Genomic DNA, 12958 nt, shown 5'->3' with positions numbered 1-12958 from the left:
ATCACACATGTATGCGTTAACACTCAGAAACTGCACACTTAAACTCTAACTTTAATGAACTCTTAAACAAAATTTCATCTAGATTTAAAGTACACCAACAAGTGTTAACTGTCAACAAGTGGTTTAGTGGAATTTTCTTACTCCTATAGAGTTACTGATGGAAGACCAATGTACAACTTAGTGTCCATTTAACACCATTGTGGTGTTAATACTTTGCATTGTGAGAGTTGACTGGTTGACACTGTCATAGTGTTAAACTTTTAACACTTTGAAAAGTTTTATTTTAACACTTGTTCAGTGGTTCCCATATAAACACCAGCAGTGTTGATTTAACACTTTGAAAGCGTTAATTAATTTTTTTTTTTTAGAGGTTCCCCACATCAACCCCAGAGCAGTGTTAAATTTAACTCCCAGTGAGTTAAAGTATGCCATTTCAAATTTGCAGTGAACCGTGAGTGAGGAGGGAACTGCATTTATAGAGTACCTTGTGTTACAAAAGATTTTGAAGGAGTGTGTCCTTTCACATTTTTTCTGTAAGCTGATGAAAAGAAAAAATAAATGTTCTCAGTATCACTTCAATCTGTTGTGTGATTATTATAGTGGTACCAATGGAAGAACAATGTACACCAACTGAGTGTCAATTTAACACCAATGTGGTGTTATTTTACATTGCAAGAGTTTACTGGGTGACACTGTTATAATCTTAAACTTTTGGCACTTGGAAAAGTGCTAATTTAATTCAGTGGTTCCCATAAAAATACCAGAGCAGTGTTAAATTTCACACTAAGGGAGTTAAATTTACTCTCTCAGATTTGCAGTGCTGTCACATCAGTCTGAATGTCTGTTATCAAAGATAAGGACTCAGAGGAAAACTGAACTGATTTACATCTCTATGGTGAAAAAATCCAACCTCATACAGTTACCTGTGTACAGTTCCCAATAAACCTACATCAAACCTAGCACAAGTCTCAAAGTCTCTTATGCGGGCTACTTTACAATGTTAAAAATAATAATAATAATGATTTTACAGTAAATGATCTGTAATTTTTAACAGATTTTTCCCGTTTTCTTGTAAAACAACAAAATGCTTGTAGATTTACAGATATACAGATAAATTTACAGGCAAACGCTGTAAAAAACATGGACCAGCATGAAATAACTGTAAAAATACAGGACTTTTCTGTAAAATCAAAATCTGTAAAAAAATAAATAAATAAAAACGGTTGAAATGCTGGCAGCCAAGTTTTCAGATAAATGCCGTAAAAATACAGTCAAATGCTGTAACAAAGAACTACTTAAAAAAAAAAGTAAAAATAAAGGAATGGAATGTTTTTTGATCAGAGACAAATTAAAAAAAAACTGAAAAACCTCCAAACAGAACACACTGCCCTTCTTCTAAAAACACTTTCCTCTCATACATCTCTGGTCATTTTGACCTCCATCAGTTTTTGTCCTAAATTCTACTGTTTTTCTTTTATTTCACAGCAAAGTCATTTTATTGTGACATTGCTTGTAACCATGAGTGAAGAGGACACACTGTGGATATGAGAGCCAGCTATACTACAGGCACAGCAGGTTGTGACCCGGGGCGCCAGCCGGCTGACTGTGCCCCAGGGGGGCAGAGTGGCTGTCTGTCCTGAGTGGAATGACCTGGCTGTCTGTGCTCTAGTGGGTGGAGAAGCTGTCTGTGCTCCAGAGGGCAGACTGGCCCAGTAGTGTGGTCTGGTAGATTCACAAATTTTTCATGTTTTATCCACATCTAACAGTAATGTCACATACTTTGACTGGAAACTTGACTGCTAGTGCTTTACTGTTTTTTTACAAAGCAGTCTGTGTTCATAGTGCCAACTTTAAAATGCTGTATCTGTGTGCCTCATTTGCAACCAAGCTGTTGTTTTTAAAAACATAATCTGAGGTATCACCACAACACAAAGCATGCAAGCTTCGAGGAGTGAAGCAGTCAAGTCATCCCGAGCAGTCAAGGGCCCTTCATTTCTACTTTAAAACCTCAGTACTCCCATGTAAGCAGTGTTATTAACACTGTAAAAAAATCTTTAGAAAAATAGTAAAAGCACTGGCAGAAAAGTTTCCAGACAAATACCGTAAAATTACAGTCAGACGCTGTAAAAACACAGAGCTACATGAAATAACTAAAAATACAGAACTAGATGTACAGCCAAAACAAATTCAACCACAGTATTTCATACTCTGTTATACTGTAAAATAACATTAATAAAGTTAAAACACATTCAAATCAGATTTCTCCAAGGTTAATCTCTGTAATTTCATGGTATGAATTATTCATTCTAGGTAACAGTCAAATTAATCTACAGCAATTTCATGTGAAAAAACTATTTTTCCTATGTACAATAACAAATTTGTAATGTATAAAAACAAACTGTACATAAAACTCAAGACAAATGTCTGCAGATTTACAGTATGAATATGTAATTTTAGAGTAAAATACCATTATTTAACAGATTTTTTCCTAAATTATTACAGTCAAACACCTTCAACATAGTGACATTGCAAAAAGTTCTGCAGAAAAATACTGATATTTTACAGCCAAATACTTTTTGTTGTGATGGTGTTTTTTAACCGTGAGTTACGAGGGCACACAGACGATAAAAGACTCTGCGGAACGTTCAAGTATTGTTTGCAATTGATCATGCTGCTTGTGCAATACTGCATGGACGAGCTGTGTAATTTAAGTAACATTGTTATTAAAAATTGACCATCAACACATCTCGTTTATTAAAAACAAAACAAGGTAAAAACCACTGGGTACAGGGTCCGCCACCTGGAGCACAGACAGCCAGTCCACTCCATGGGGCACAGAGAGCTTGTCCACTGGGCACATACTGTCTTCCTGCCCTCCAGAGCGCAGACAGCCAGTCTATTCAACTGGGCAAAAACAGCCGGTCTGTAGTGATGGCCCGCTGATACCCGAGGCTCCGACACATGCGCCGTAGCTCATGAAGCAAACGTATCGAAGCACTGTGCCGGAGCGTGTATCGGTCACGTGCCGAGTGACGTCCGAAACAGTTGAGTGACGTATGAAACAGTGAGTGAAGCACCTGATTGGCAGAGGTCCGGTTTGACAGTTACATTCAGTACTGAAGATCCAACATAACATGATAGACTACTCTGAGTAAAGTAAAACAGTTATTGTAGGGCTAAGCATCATAATATGAGAATTATATATCACACAGAATCATGTCCCATTAAGGTGCTTTGTAGTGAACTGCTTCTATAATGGACTCGTAACTGGCATATCATACTGACATGCAGGTATCCTTTCTAAAAACCTTTTTGTCCTTGCATCCATCACCAACCTGTATATGTGTTAATGAGTCTGTCATTTATGAATGGCCTGCTGGGCTCTGAACCAACAATGGATATAAATGTGCTTCTGGGCTGTGATTCTACAGAGCAAAGATATGTTTTTGGAGCATTTTTATTGCTGTTTGGAAATGGGTTCCAGAGTTCAGGGGCAGCAACAGAAGCCTGGGGTCCTCCCAGGCTTGGTGCTTAGTCCCGGGTCTTTCAAAAGTGGGTGTTACTGGACCTGCAAAATAATCTGGATGGTGTGTGGTGTTAGAAGAGATAACAAATTGTGTGTGTGTGTGTGTGTGTGTGTGTGTGTGTGTGTGTGTGTGTGTGTGTGTGTGTGTGTGTGTTGGGGGTCTTGGTTATGAAGGGCTTTATTGGTGGTGAGAAGAATTTTGAGTTGGATCCGGTATTTGACAGGTTTCCAGTGAAGTTTACAGAGGACTGGTGTGATGTGGTCTCTGCAAGGGGTCCCAGTGAGGAAGTGGGCAGCAGGGTTTTTAACATGCTGCTGTTATTTAGGACTTTGGGTGTAGTGCTGTTAAAAGGACTGTTGGAATTGTCATGTCTGGATGTGATGAAGGCATGAACGAGTGTTTGTGCCACGGATGAAGACAGTTTGACTGATTGATTTAAACCAAGCACTGTTTTGAGGTGGGAAAATGCAGACAGACTTGGTTGGTACGGGGCAGGAAGGAGAGGATGGGGTCAAAGATGACCCAACGTTGTGGAGTGTGGTGGATGGAGTTACAATGCTGCCAATGATGACGAGGGAAAGGTTTTGTGAGAATGGAGGGAGGGCCTCTGGACCTATGATGATTGTGATGATGACTCCATATTTGTTACCATTGAGTTTAAGCAGGTTTCTTTGCACCCAGGGTTCAATGTCTACCAAACAGTGGGTGAGGGTAGACATTTCACCAGAGATAACCCATGCATGGGGAGAACATGTAAACTTCACACAGAAAAGCAGGTTTGTAAGCACAAGTTGAACAACATGACACAATACACGTTTTATACATTTCATTAGAAAGCTGTATTTTCAATGCACTCAATAACTGTTAAAGTCTCTGTTCTTACTTCCAACTCCAACATCAAAAGAATAACACTTTGGATTAAGTTATTTGTTTATAAATGACTAATGAAAGAGGCCTGTGGAGCAATTCTGAAATAAACTGGACATTAGGTACCACTGGTTTTGACACACTAGAGGGCAGTGTCTGTTAAGTTTTAGAAAAGACTTTGCGGCTTGAAACCTGTTTGAAAGACATTTCCTAAACAAAGACAGAGCTCTTACAAAAGTATTTTCACCATATCAGGCCTGTCAGATCTTCTGTGGTCGTGGTTATCACTTAGTTTTAAATCTCCACCATTATGTAAAACTTGTTTCAGGTACTGTTGAGATAAAACACATCTCCATTGATGGAGACCATGAAAACAACAAACATGTCTGTGCAGGAACTGGTTTACCACACGAACTCTGTCAGGTGCCAACGTGCTATTGTTGTGTAGCCGCCATTACCACCAACTCTCCTCTTTCACTGATTGGTTTTAAGAACAGCAAATGTCCCGCCCACTCCCACTTGTCGTCCCCCATTAGTCTTGGCTTCGGATTAGTTTATAGTGAACCGTTGTCATTGGTTGTGGGCAAGATATCCCGCCCACCCTAACTGTTATTGGTTGAGAACTCAGCCTTGTATCGGCTCAACGCTTGTGATTGGTCAGAAAGCTTTCACTCACGGTTACGTCAGCAACCATTGGTCGGGTATGCCGGAGCCGTTAGAAGGTTTCCTTTTTAAAGCCATCAGACAGGCAGCGAGTGGCACACAAACCTCAGCCATTGTTACAGAAAACCATGATTTTATCCATGAATCTGGAGCTGTACGGTCTGTGGATTTAGATTTACAACAGAGACTACGAACATGTGAGTAAGAGGACGTTTTCTTGTTTTCTGAGTGGTCAAAAGCAGGAGGCGGGGTACACACTGATATAACGCTGTGATGGGCTGTTAACTACCTACCTAACTACATACCATCACTCACCATTACTCTCCCAAAGCCACTACGCTAATGTGACTGTTAAATGCGAATATTTCAGAGTGTCGTTTTCATTACAAAACATGTTATTAACAGTTAGCAGACTGCTTTGACAGAAGTTTAACACAGCTAGCTGAGCCTCCTTCACTGTAAACTTGTTTTTTCTGTCTGTCTAAAGGTAACAACGGTATCTGTCGAGACACAACCCATAGCTTTCCATTAATCATGATAATGAAGACATAGAAGTGGTATGAGTAAGGTTTATTATTGAAATCAACACTAGTTTAAAGCTGTGGTATTAACTTTGAGTGATTAGCCTGAAGGCTAACTACTGCTATCTGATTCCTGAAGCTCTGCAGGTTATCTAATCCCAAAGTAAATGTTTTAAACTTAGCCTTCCGTATGTTTTCCAGTGTAATATTAAGTATGAATCTTAGACGTTTATATATTGTGTTCATCCACCTGTATTCAGAAGCAGGTTTAAAACTGTACTTTCTGGTCATAATTCACTGGTATGATATTCATATTTTATCTCAGGATTTAAAGGCTTGTAGAGGATTCATTGTTTTTAATTACCTGTGGCAGGGTTTGTGTTCTGTGTGTCTCCCTTTTTCAGGGGTGTAGTCAGTACAAGTACAATGACAGCAAGCCCCCTCACAGGAACACTTTACATGATCAGTCAAAGATATCCCATATGTTTGGAACATTTTGCTAACATAGGATGAATTGTATAGGATTTTGCCTGCAGTATCTGACGTCTGATTTCTCTCCTACACACACATCTGTGTAATAGAAGTAGTTTCTTTGATTTTAATTTCCAACAAAAGCAAATATGCTGTTAATTAACATGTACGTGTCAACACCTTTAGGACATGTTGATTATTTCAGACTGCGTCATTATTTTTAAGTTGTGACTAATGAAATATGCTATGCTTAGATCAGGGATGGAAAAAAAAATCATTACTAAGGGCAACATAAAAAACCTAAACTGTGTCAGAGGGCTGGACCAATAATAATGTAAACTTGATTTTGCTCAGTATAGAATTTTTTCCATTATGAAATGCACTTGTATATTTTAATTAGTTGCTACTGGTAACTGGAAAAACGAGGATATTCTGTAAATATTTATAACTGTGGTGTGGATCAAATAAAAAAATACTCCTATGGAGGTAATAAACAGCAAAAATCTAGCGTTCCCTGGGCTTGAACAAGCACATTAAAATCTGCCTGAATTCATAATTCAGCTATAAGAAGCACAGGTGAGAGGGGATTATTAGTGATGGGGGATCTGTGTTTGGATTTGTTGAACTTCATCACTTTTTGCTGTTCACACAGGGCTCATGGGAGCAAGTGTGTCTGTGTCTGAAATAATTCAAATGCTTTTCAAAATAAAAGCAACACAGTTGTATTGTGTGCGTGGCCTAATTTATTTTTCATGTACGTTCTAATTTATGATTGATCCCGGGGGCTAGACAGAGATGCACAAAGGGTCAGATGTGGCCTGCAGGACTTAGTTTGCCCAGGTCTGGCTTAGACAGATGACACCGTCTGACCGATAGGTAAATGTCCCACACACTGCATCCAGTCTTAAAGGGATAAAGGTATATACGGGGCATCCTTTCTAAGGTATCCATACCTATAAATGTTAATGGCATTTTTTAATTTTTGGGTTTTAAGTTTGTCTTTACTGTATCTGTACATTTACATACCCAGCCAGTATGGGCTTACATAGTGTCACAGATTTCTGCAGCCAAGGATCAGAGACTGTGTTCATAATTAAAATGACAAACACCAGTTAAAGAGACTATTCTGGCTAGGCCTGCACAATATACCGTTTGAACATCGCAATCGCAATATGCACATGCGCAATAGTCACATCGCGCATGTGATGTGACTCTCGCATTTCCCCCATTTATTGGAGAAATGGGAAAAACGCAACTGAAATTGAAACCTATTCTATTTTGTACAAAGACATGGCCTCCTGGATCCCTTTCATATACAGAAATCTTCATCATTCACAGATAAACCCCCTTAGCCTGGATTTAACGGTATCATAGGAATACAATGGTGTCATTGTGAGTCAATCAAATTCTTCCCAAACAGAGCTATTAAAGTCATCTGGTGAAAATTCTTCTTTGTTTAATATCCCAATATATATTAACCTGACACGCCAGACGAACAGTTTCATATATCTGCCACGGAAATATTTTACTAGTCCATCTGGGTAGCAGCTCTTCAAATTTTTTTTCAGAGGCGGGACTTAAAAAAAATTCAGCTGGTGATTGGACGACCGTTCTGATTAACACACTCACCACGGACAAATCCACATCAAGCCACAGTATGACGTAGCTTATGTGAGCCGATGCTTCTAAGAACTGCTGATGAACAACTGCTGAATCACGAGAAACAGCTGTGAAAAAGGCGTTATACAACAGCTTCCGTTTTTATAAATCTAACTTAAGAATCAAAAGAACGCTGACAAGTACGAAAGTCTGCTGACGTCACGTCTGCTCCCACAGCTCCCGCCTCTCTTCCCTGATTGTGCCGGTTAGAATTTAGCAGAGTGAATTCGTTGGTCATTGGAGCTCTGCAAGATGGACCTGCAGGAGTTCAGAAACTGAATCAGACAGGTCCGTCTGCTCTGCAAGGTTAAATATATATCGCAAACCCCCCAAAAATCGCAATGTCTGTTTTTTCCAATATCGTGCAGCCCTAATTCTGGCTGCTTTTCCAGACTTGTCAGACAAAAACAGAAAATTTAACTGCATCGAATTAAAACAGCTGTTGACGTTTTAGCTTTAGTAGGACACCCTGGCATTTCACTTGATGTCATGAAACAGTAACTCTCAGGTCATTATACTAGACAAGACATCAATAATACTGAAAAGAATAAAATAAATGAAATATCTCAGATCAAATCTACTCTTTCTGCTTTTATCACCACCTTTAAATATAGAGTCGACTGTGTTAGCTTCAATCACCTTCAGTGATCTGTTCATCGTTTTTCAGAGCAAGGTTTATTGCCAGCTATGTCAACATAAACCGTTCCTTATATTAATGGTGCAGTACAGTGAATGTTGAAATATATTAAATGCATTAAGAAGCATGTTTAATGCTGAGAGAACATCAAGAGAATAAAGTGAAACAACCCATTTTGAGTACTGTTTCTCTCAAAGAGTGCTGCCATGTCAGAGTATCCGTGAGCAGCAGTCAGCCCTCAGGTTCTCTTCACTATTGACATGTGTGTTTACAAAGCTCACAGTGTTATTGATTTGCCGTCAGCTAGCTAATCAGACGGGTCAATAGGTAGAGCTGGGCGTGTGTGTGTGTGTTTGTGTGTGCATGGATTGTATGAGCTATTGTCTTGGCTGTGCAGTTTGATCGAACAGTATGACTCTATGGAAGAGCTATGAGGCTTTCAGGTGCTCAGACTTTTAGACAGTTTAAAAATGCCACTTCATGATAATCTGTGCGACGCCATCAGGACGTTAGTGCGAGAGCTTTGTCTCCTGCTTACTCCCATCCATTAGATGTATTTCATCTTCAAACAAGAGGTGAAGATTTCTAGGTGTATCTTACTCAAGGTGTTCAGTGAAACATAGCAAGGAATTAATTATTTTTTGGTTGTCTCGGGATGATTCTGGGTGGAGAGGTGTAGTTATCCAAGCCAGTCATAGTGTGCCCGGTGCCTAAGTGACTTTGGGCGCTGAGTGAAGACTATTCTGAGGGCCTGTCATGGTGGACAAAGCACTAAGTTAGGAAAATATAGTCAAAGCGGCACGAAACAAAAGCTGATAAAGCTTTTTCCTGAAATAGGTAGAACCGTGTTCCAGCTTCTACACGCATTGTGACACTTGAGCCCTGTTTACACCAAGCGGCCTGGTATGGATCAGTACAGATTGGTATAGGTTGGATCCGTAAAGCCTGATCCCATTTGCGTTTCCACAGTCAACCATGCCCTCCTTGGTAGGCAGTGTGTAACGGCTAAAATACACCAAATGCATCTGCAGTGCGTCTGTGTTTTGTTATGGCCAATGAATCAAATGGGTTTCATTCAAATAAATGTGTCATCTCACACTGGATCTGTAATGTTGTAGTATGTCTACACGGCTGGTCCGTCTTGTTACAGGCAATACACAGCCATCATATTTTTGATGGGCGTGGAGCTGTGACGTATAAATTCAGCTCTGGGAAGATTAAGCAGGACAGAAAGTTGTGACCGGAAACTACCTAAAAAACACCCTGTGACTTTCAAAATGCGACACACCGTGTCAAAATCAGTTCGTATTTAGCTTGACTGCGACGATAAACGGACAAAATAAGTGGAGCCAGACCAGGAGTCAATGGTTCATTCAACCAATCAACAGACTGCAGTGTTTCTAGCTTCACTTTCTGGGGTCAGATTGGTATGTCTGGCACCCCAACAGAAGGGTACTAAAAAGTGGGTCAGTAGGGGATGGTAATTTGGGGACCTTTCCTGGTTTCAGTCAAAGGCCTCGTTTCCACCAAGCAGTCCAGGTCTGTTCAGTACTGTTTGGGACAGTTTGGTACAACTAAACCTGATCCTGTTTGCGTTTCCACAGCAAACTGTGCCCTCTTGTGGTGGGCGGTGTGTAAGCTGGATGCCGAAAGCCGCAGCTGTTAAACAATAGCGTGACGCTGTAGCAGTTTACCCTGCTATTAAATCCAACGAAGAAGAAAAACGCGACATGGTATAAGGAGCATTGATGGAAGACATGCAGCATTTCGTCCTCTCTGTGATTGGCATATAGCTCTTTGATACAAAGAACAATCAAGCTTTGTTTCAGAGAAGTCTGTGTGCCGCCAGGACAAATGCAGCCGCTGTCAGGGTAAGTGACGATTCTTTTGACCAATCAACATTCTGCAGTGTGTTGCTCCACCTTCCGAGAGCGGATCGGTTCAGTCTGGCACCCATACAGAAGGGTCCCAAAAAAGTAGGACGGCTCATCTCGGTTTTGAGGGATCTGTCCCGGGATAAGTCAGTGGAAACACCGCAAAATGCGCACTGTACCGAGACGAACCGAACCAGTCTGCTTGGTGGAAACTAGGGATGGGTACCGAATTAGGTACTTTTATAGGCACCGACCGAATTCAGTAAAAGTACCTGGTACCGATTCATGTAAAACCAAAAGGTACCATGTTTAGATACCTAAATACATCTCTGTGAGTGTGAGGGAGTCGAAGAGTAGGCGATTTTCCATGCTGGACATGAATACAGCATTGCAAGGTTATATATTGAAGAATAAAAATGTTATATTGAAAAATATATTATATATAATATTTTATATTTTATATATTATGTATAATATTTTATTATTAAACAAATTAATATTTTTTACCACATAAACACAAGAAAGTACCTACCGGTACCGATTGCCAGGTATCGGGCATCGGTACCGTATCCTTTCAAATGTGAAAGGTACCCATCCCTAGTGGAAACAGAGCTAAAGGAAACACCACAAAACGTGTGCCGTACCAAAATGAACCATAGTAAACTGCTTGATGGAAATGGGGCTTTGGAGAGCTGCCCAGGATGAGGACAGGCACAGCTTTGCCTGCTGTCTGCTGTACAGGTATTCTTCAAATACCTCGGTGATTAACTTGAGTTAATTGCTGGTCTACTTTTCTATTGCAACATGTGTTACTCTCAGGTAGTATTTGTATGGTACATCCTGTTATCTTCCAACACTGACATACTTGGACCGTGCTAAGTCCGATGATACATTAACGTTACTGGTACTTTTACTTTAGTACTGGTTCCTGAGCAATACTTTTTCAATATGGATTTCATATTATCATGTCTAGCATAAAGACAGCTATAATGCATTATGATACAGATCTTGAGTTTGTTTTCCAGATCCTTTATTCTTCCTCTCTGGGAAGTTTTCTTACGTAAAAAATAAACAAAAAATAAATGTAAGTGCAAAAGAAAAGTTGCAAACGTGACATATCAGTATAAAGCTCATTGCCACATACTGAGGACCTTCTCACTTAGCAGTCTTCCTTTGCTTTCTCAGGACACATACAAGCCCTTCCCTGGCTGATAGTGTCCCCAGCAGTAGGAAACGCTCGCTCTGATAGCTTTGATAGAATTGGCAGAGTGTGTCCTCACCTCTCTACCTCATCCTGAACCTCTCTTCTCTTGTCTTATATTATCTGCCATGTCCTCATCAGCAAATAGCTCCTCAGAGGCAGAGAGCTTTAGCCTCTCCTGGAAACAAGAAGAAGAAAAAATAAAGTTAATGTTGTTCTGAAAATGAAATTGAAGGGAAAGCAGGATTTCTTTGTATATTTTTCTTTTACCCGTGTTGCTACTGCAGCTGTGCAGTCATCATAAGATGAGTCGTCGTCATGGTCACCAGCTGTCCCTTCTGGCTCCTGCTCCATCTGGGCCTTCAGCTGGGCCTGGGTCATTACACCTTTATTCTGTATTTAACGGATTGTGGGATTCATAAACTGATAGAAAATGGAAGAGAAATGAAATATTACCAATTACAATAAACACCTATTGTGAGGGCTTACTTATGAGCTCCTTCTCTAGTCTGGTCCACACTTCATCTGCCACTGTCCTCTTGAATATTGGGTCTACGGCTGTGCCCTCCTCCAGGAACTACCTGATGCTGTCATCCTGCAAGACAAAATATTGTATAGCAGTCATGTCTCTGCATATAAAAACAGACCTCTGGACCAGTGTTTCTCAATCCTGGTCCTGGGGACCCCCTGCCCTGCATGTTTTAGATGTTACCCTACTCCAGCACACCTGATTCAAATGAATGGCTCGTTATCAGGCTCCAGCAGAGCTTGACAACGAGCTGATCATTTGAATCAGGTGTGCTGGAGTCGGGAACGCCTTCTCCATTACCTTTTTAACTGAGGGTCCATGGAGGCTATCTCCTGTGTCCTGTCTGTGATGTGTAGACTGCCCTGGTATGCAGGATTTTTTCTTTTGTGGTATCCTTCCTCATGAAGTGGACTAAAGAGTCAAGTAGTGGTCCTATGCCACACAGGTCCACCCATCCATGGCCACAGCCACATCTCTGACGTCTTGCAATTCTCTCCTGACATTTCCCTTCTCTACTGCACACCGTGGAGGTATGAGTGTATCTGACAGCATGTCTCTGCTGGGGGACTGATATCTGGGGTTTAGGGCTCTTATCATCTCTCTAATCGACATTGGAACACAGGACATCAGCAATTACATGGTTGTGTCGTCAGTGCTCAAAAACCATTACCTAGGCTTGGATATAAAGACTTAACTGGTCAACACTGTACAGCTTACTTACCTCCACCATGGAGCCCCCACTGTAGAAAGAGGCAGCAAACCTTTAACAGCTAAGTACGTGACTGCACTGTGGCACTCATGTTGTTTTTCTCTGGTCATTTTCCTTTTTCTGCCATTGTGAACATATTTACTCTGACTGGCCTGTTTCTCCTCACATCAGGGTCAGAGGCTACTGTGAGTAGATAAACACAACAGTTAATGTTAGGTTAGCTGTTTAACCAGATGACCCAGTGGATAAGCTGAACTTTACTATGCTGTCAGTCTTTAGCTTTTGCTTTAACTAGCTACA

The 12958-nt window shown here is 40.6% G+C and overlaps 1 protein-coding gene across 1 annotated transcript in view; it reads left to right on the top strand.

Annotated features, from left to right (window-relative positions):
• The first annotated feature begins 5080 nt into the window (after positions 1-5080).
• The window catches only part of enc2 (ectodermal-neural cortex 2), a 50240-nt gene continuing 42362 nt past the window's right edge, over positions 5081-12958 (top strand). Inside the window, exon 1 of the mRNA XM_074677718.1 lies at positions 5081-5254. The gene's annotated coding sequence lies outside the window, so the exon portion shown is untranslated. The remainder of the gene's footprint in view (positions 5255-12958) is intronic.

The sequence above is a fragment of the Halichoeres trimaculatus genome, unplaced genomic scaffold (genome assembly GCF_033239565.1).
Source record: "Halichoeres trimaculatus isolate MK-OKI-2021-1 unplaced genomic scaffold, fHalTri1.1 fHalTri1_scaffold_10, whole genome shotgun sequence".
Classification (NCBI taxonomy): Eukaryota; Metazoa; Chordata; class Actinopteri; order Labriformes; family Labridae; genus Halichoeres; species Halichoeres trimaculatus.
Note: the sequence above shows the minus strand (reverse complement) of the source record. Positions and strands in the feature narration are given on the sequence as shown.